This window comes from Echinops telfairi, unplaced genomic scaffold, assembly GCF_000313985.2.
Source record: "Echinops telfairi isolate 266 unplaced genomic scaffold, ASM31398v2 ScPeMD7_25;HRSCAF=90, whole genome shotgun sequence".
Taxonomy (NCBI): domain Eukaryota; kingdom Metazoa; phylum Chordata; class Mammalia; order Afrosoricida; family Tenrecidae; genus Echinops; species Echinops telfairi.
Window position 1 is genome coordinate 29,610,248 of NW_022103922.1, and position 5,517 is coordinate 29,615,764.

Genomic DNA, 5,517 nt, shown 5'->3' on the forward strand with positions numbered 1-5,517 from the left:
TTGATCGTTGTTTATGCCATCTCTGCTTCCTCAGGATTGGGCAGTGGCTCAGACCACATCCTGCTGGCACTCATGAAAGTACCCCCATAGTCTGGCACTGAGTTGAAGTTCTAACACTTTGACACCTTGGAAGCCATGGTCCCACCCTTTGAAATCTAGCAAGTTGTAGTATGTCTACCCTTAGAAACCACAGAGGACATAGCCCTACCAGTTGAGACCCACGTAGTCGACCCGTCATGCTACTCATTTCTTTATCTTCCGTGTCATATGTTCCTTAGCCTCCTGGTCTCTCAGATATTTTATGCCATCCTGGCCTCTTTCCTGCTTGAAAATCTAAAAGCTCTTTTGCTTTATTAGAAAGTATGTAGAGGTATTTGGACTCTGCCAGTAAACATAGGACTAAGGCATACAGTTCTCTTACAGGGTGGCTCATCAATCACTTTCCCTCCATCTCAATGCTCCATCTACCAGTTCCCATCTACTGCTCTGCCAGCAAGTTGAATGTCCCCAAGCACTCAATTATTTTGCTCTGTGTTCCACTCCTGTGTCCTTTCTCAGCAGCCTCCTAATTCTGCTTCTGCTATTTCTCTGTCCGTGTGTTTCTTGCTATCTGTGTCATCCTGGTGCCAGAGTGCTCCTCAGTTCTGATCCCTCCCCAGAACTATCTTTGATGTCCATAATTCCACAAAGCCTCTGCAACTCAATCTAGGCTTTACTATCATGTATGTTTAAACTTTACGGGACTCTACCATTACTCAATTCCAAAGCTTCTTCCACACTTTAGGTATCTGTTAGAGCAGTATCCCATTCTAAGTACCAGATTCTGTCTTAGTTACCTAGTGCTGCTATAACAGAAACACCACAAGTAAATGGCTTTACCGAACAGGAATGCATTCTCGCACAGTTTACGATGTTTGAAGTCTAAATGCAGAATCCTGGCTTTAGGGGAAGGTTCTTTCTTTCTTTGTCAGCTCTAGAGGGAAGAGCTTGCCACCTATCAATATCAACATTCTTTGGATCTCACTTGTTTGGCAATCTTTCCTTGGGTCTAGGAACTTCCCAGAAGACAGAGGTCCAAAGGATGTAGTCTGCTCCCAGAGGTTATGATGTGAATCATAGAAGCTAAGATTTACAACACATAGGGTAATTACATATCACACAAAATAGAAGATAATTCCCTAATCTGAGAGTCATGGTCTATCTAAGATGATACATGTTCTCAGGGGACATAATTCGACACATAATGCCAGAGTAAAGGAAAGGGAGAAAATACATTTTGTAACTATGACATACACTAAACTGTCAGAATTAAGACAATTCTTGAAATAATACTGATACTTGGTCTGAAACCATCCACTACTTTTCAAGAAAAAGATGAGGCTTTCTACTCCTGCAAGGATTTACACCCTAGGAAATCCAAAGGGAAATTAACTCCACACTGACTTATAAGGTCATCATGAGTTAGGGTTCACTTGACGGCAGTCAGTTTGGTTTTATTAAGAGACACAAGAGATTCAGAAAGGTAAATATTCATAAAGCCTTTTTGAATGTATACACATTTAATAAAAGTGATATGAAAACAGAAGTTGGCACAGAAAAATGCCACCTAAAAGAATAAATAAGGGATCAAGTTGTAAAACCACTTTTGACATTCATTATAATAATGATTTAGCCAAGAAAAGTCAGTGGATATTAAAACTGAGTGCAATTTGATGCAGGACAGGGCGCTTATTTTTTCTCAAAGCAAATATGTTCAAATTACTTCAAAGTTAAAAATAGTTTTCTGTGACAAAATCTGACAAACACTTCCTTAGCCAAGTGATAAAGTTAACATTGCCAAGAATAATAGAAACCATGTTTCTCCTGATATGATGCACTGGGATAATTTTAAAACTCACTCCTTCAACATTCCAGTCAATTATCCGTTATCCAAGTCTACATGTGAACAAATATGAGGCTACATTCAGTTTGCAGCATTCTACAAGCAAATGCTACATTCTTAAAAACTATAAAGTCGTGGAACACAAACCATCTATGTGTCATTGTTGCTAGGTGCCATCGAGGCATTTCCAACCCATGGTGACAATATACACAGCAAAATGAAACTGTTAGGCAGCTAGAGGCAGAATGAAGGGTTGTCCCTCTACATGTCAAAGCCTCCCTCCCCCTGACAGCAAGTCAGAAGCTGCTTAGGGCTGGAGGGCATGCTTACATTCGAGCTCCGGGCCAGGAAGGGGTGGTACACACCTGGGTGGGACCCCATCCAGGCCAGGTGGGCTTAATTCTGCCAATGGGGCTAACCAGTTATATCAACCACACTTCCTAACAGGGGTGGGGTGATGGTGTGGGGAGGATGGGGTCCTGAAAGAGCCAGAAGTTTTCTCTCTTGTAGCCTCTCTCCCAGTGGCTGCCACACAGTTCCGTGTGGCCGGGGCTGTACATGCCAGCACGTGGACCCTGCCTGGCTTGTGTTCCATGCACTGTAATGCCTGAGACTGCTTCTAACCTTTAGAAACTCACTTGGGATCACAAACAAGGCTTCGGTGTGAATTCTTTCTCATGCGAAGCCAAGGACAGGTTTTTCCCACCCGGGGAAACCTAACCAAATCTTTTGTGCCATCCTCGCAATTGTTGCTATGTGTGAGCCCTGGGGGGCAGCCACTGTGCCAGTCCATCTCACTGAGGGGCTTGCTCTCTCTCACTGCCCCTCTACTTGACCAAGCTCGAGGTCCTTCTCCAGGGACCTGGTCTCTCCTGACAATATGTCCAAAGTATTTAAGATGAAGTCTTGCTGTTCTTGTCTCTAAGGAGCACCCTGTCTAATTTCTTCCAACACAGATTTGCTTGTCCTTTTGGCAGTCCCATGTACTCTCGATATCCTTCTCCAGCACCATAATTCAAAGGCATTGATCCTTCAGTTGGGTTTGTGTAACGGATAGCTCTCAAATGGTGTGTAATATACACCTCTCAAATGGAGCATCTTAAAACAATGCTCATTGCATTTAATGGTTATTTGAGTGGCCAGCCTCTAATCTGAGGGTTATTTTTTATTGGCTTATGTATTTATAGTCAGATGCCAACTTATCAGGAAGCTAGAGGGCTTCTTTCACTTGTCTGGTATCTTAAGACATTTCTATTTGGTCTCTTTACCTAGGTTATGTCTTCTCTTGCACAGTAGTCTCTGTTTCGTCACAGGGTGGAACAGAACAAAAGAACACACTAGTGGAAGGCAATGAAATTACTCAAGACCTAAGTCCAGAAATGACACACCACTTCTGACCAATTGCTTTTGCTAAATTCAGTTCCAAGGATGACTCATGTTGGGAGGGAAAAGAAATAATCTTGACTTCTTAATGTGAAGAGTGGAATGTATGTCTACAGAAGGAAGGAGCGGTAGGGACAAGTTTTGGACACTAGCTGCCATTCAGATTTCATTTATTGAGTGGAAGTGAAAAATTGACTAGTAATGAGAGAAACGGGTAAGCATTAGAAAAATTAAGATACTGTGTTGCAAACACAACCTTGTACTCATTTACATTCCTTAGTATATCATCAAAGTGAGGTCCACCAGTGTGAACTGTGTCCCAGATAGAAGAAATTTTATATTGAAAAAAATCAAGTATTGACATTAAACTTATGGACACATTATGTATAACACAAGCAACAATAAAACTTCTGGTAACACAGAGGCCAACTAGGAAATTTATGGGATCTACAATTAATTTCAAATGTAAATGAGGCATAAAATTTGAAATTGTTTGAAGGCACAGATCTAAGAAAATAAAGTTATTTTGTAGGTTAAGCCTTTGTGAAGCCAGACTATTTAATAATCCAGGGCATTCTGAATGTATTTTTTATAAGTGTTGCTTCACTTTCAGAATCCACCATCATATCACTCAATTTTTTTCTCTCATTTACTTCCAAAACACGTCATTCTCTTTGATGAATCTAATCTCCATATCACCTTAAGCTTACAAATATAAATGCATTCTCATAGTTTATTTCTATTTTTGAACAGTTGTTTTGTTTCTTTGCTTTGAACTTTCCTAATGCTTTCTCGTGCTCAATAGCCAGGGGAAAGAGCCTCATCAAGTCCTGAAAATCCTTCCATTTACTCTACTTTAATATATTTAAAAAATCGTTCTTACCACATAAAATTCATTCTTCTCTATGTGATTTAATGTGCATTAGTGTCACACACTTAATTATAAAATGCGTTCCTTGAGGGCAAATACAAAGTTCATAACCTGAATGGAATAACCTTATATGCATAATAGGAATTCAGTCTTTATTTGATGATTGCTATTTTGACCCACAACTCAAAATGATGGTAACAGATATACACTGAGGAAATATCTTAACCCCATTTGAAAGTCTTTTAATAGTCCTACTTTGAGCTTTTCACAATTTCCATACCTGTGGAGAATTTATTTGGATAAAGAAATAGAGATGATGGAAAGTTCAATACATTAGTGGACTCAATATTTAAGCTATATATTTTTAGCAAAATAAATTACCGAGGGAAATTCTAAATCCTCTAATGCACACTGGCTGTCTAGCCCAAGTGTAAGCATCCCCATGCATTATTAATACATTTCCAGAATTTATAAGTTTTAATGAATATTTCTACATGCTTTTTATCCCCTCGGGAAGTGCACATGTAAGAAGATAAAGTAAATTAAAATTATTACCCCATTGACCTTAGAAATTAATGTTTTCTATATGAAATATAGTACATATGTAAATTTTAGCCAGATACAGCAAATTCGAGAAAATCACATTAGATTTCTTATAAAATCCTCTGTAAGAGAGAAAAACTTTTAAATGCCTACTACAGAAATCTGTTAAAGTATAAGCCTGCAGAACAGACATTAGATAAGCATGCATACTTAATAAGCAAATATTTATTAAATCAATAAATGTGTTTCACCCAGCTGTTCATTCATCCATCCATCCATCCATCCATCAAACCATCTATTTATGTTTGTTTAGTCTAGAAAATATGAATATATACATTAATCAGCCTCACTCTGTTGTGTTAGGGTAATTGCTGGATTCTTGTTTTAGGAAATGATGTGTGCATCTTCCCCTTTAAGAATAACACATAAAGCATTCAATTTTTTATTCTAATACTGTTTTCATGTATTGTGTATCTGCCTTTGTCACACATGCACAAATAATCTAATAGCAGGCATGCAACACACAAGCACTTTATTCTTTTTTAAAAGACAATATTCAATGTCAGTATGTTGAACTAATAATAAAAGATGTGTAGGTGTACCATTTGTGCTGTATTACCATTACAAGGAAAACGTGTGCTTGTAAACTTAATAGAAATGTCTATAGTTAGGAAATAGAGGGGAGGGGGAGAAAACAAGTTAGGCTTAGAGCTTACACTATCACAGTTGACTATCTAGTCTCCATAAATGAGACTAATTTGATGATCTAGAATACCCTGTGCTCTGAGGCTGCATTCAAAATTCACAAAGATGCTGGAAAAAGAAATAATAATATAGA